We start from the raw sequence: 937 nt of genomic DNA on the forward strand, positions 1-937 counted from the left end.
ATATATATATATATTTATATATATATATATATATTTATTTATTTATATATATATATATTTATTTATATATATACACAAATAAATAAATATATATACACAAATAAATAAATATATATATTTATTTATATATTTGTAGGCCGGTCATGATAACAAATTTTGCTGGGCGATTGTCTCAGAAATTATTGGGATAAACGATAATATTGTTTGAAATTTGACGATAATTAGTAATTATTATCAACTTTTAAAAGAAGTGTTTTTCAAGTTTTGTGTATAGTACCTTTTTTGACCACTGAATGGCAGTATAAGACTGTTTGAACCCAAGCATGGATAGTGAGGGAGCGAGCAGCGTGTCTTTTTAAGAAAAATGGGAAGGAGGCCCCTTGACGTGACATGGGTTGTCTCTCCTTCCTGTTGTTCGGTTCTGAAAATGGCGAACGCTCGGTGAGGTTTGAGCTCTTTAGCATAGCATTTTTCACACAAAGCTTTTAATGAAAATTCTGTAAACAAGTTTTCAGCTTCTTTTTTCAGACAAAAACAACTTTTTACTCGAAGGCAGGGGTTTCAGCTGTGAATCTTGGAGCTTTGACGAGATGGTTTTTTTCCCCGAGGTCGGCCTGTTAGCTTAGCTCGTAACTTAGCTTCTCAGCTTAGCAGCTTTTAACAATCCAAAAAAATTGATTTTGGACAGTTAAAACATATTTTAAAGAGAAAGGGTGGGGGGTGGGGGGGCAGTGAAGAGCACTGGAGTTAAGCCTTTTGTCATCCAGTGTCTTCAGCAGAAAGAGAGAGACACGAAGAAACGATAAAGCTGATAAATGAAAATGAGGTCGATAATTTTAATCTAACATGTGATTAATTGATTTATTGTTTATTGCGACAGGCATATTATTTATATATATATATATATATATATATATATATATATATATATATATAT

General features: G+C 31.6%; 1 protein-coding gene across 1 annotated transcript in view; it reads left to right on the forward strand.

Moving 5' to 3' along the window:
- The window catches only part of dmd (dystrophin), a 274,434-nt gene that overhangs the window by 70,949 nt on the left and 202,548 nt on the right, over positions 1–937 (forward strand). The gene's annotated exons all lie outside the window — the stretch shown is intronic.

The sequence above is a fragment of the Nematolebias whitei genome, chromosome 23 (genome assembly GCF_014905685.2).
Source record: "Nematolebias whitei isolate Nwh7 chromosome 23, NemWhi1, whole genome shotgun sequence".
NCBI classification, from domain to species: domain Eukaryota; kingdom Metazoa; phylum Chordata; class Actinopteri; order Cyprinodontiformes; family Rivulidae; genus Nematolebias; species Nematolebias whitei.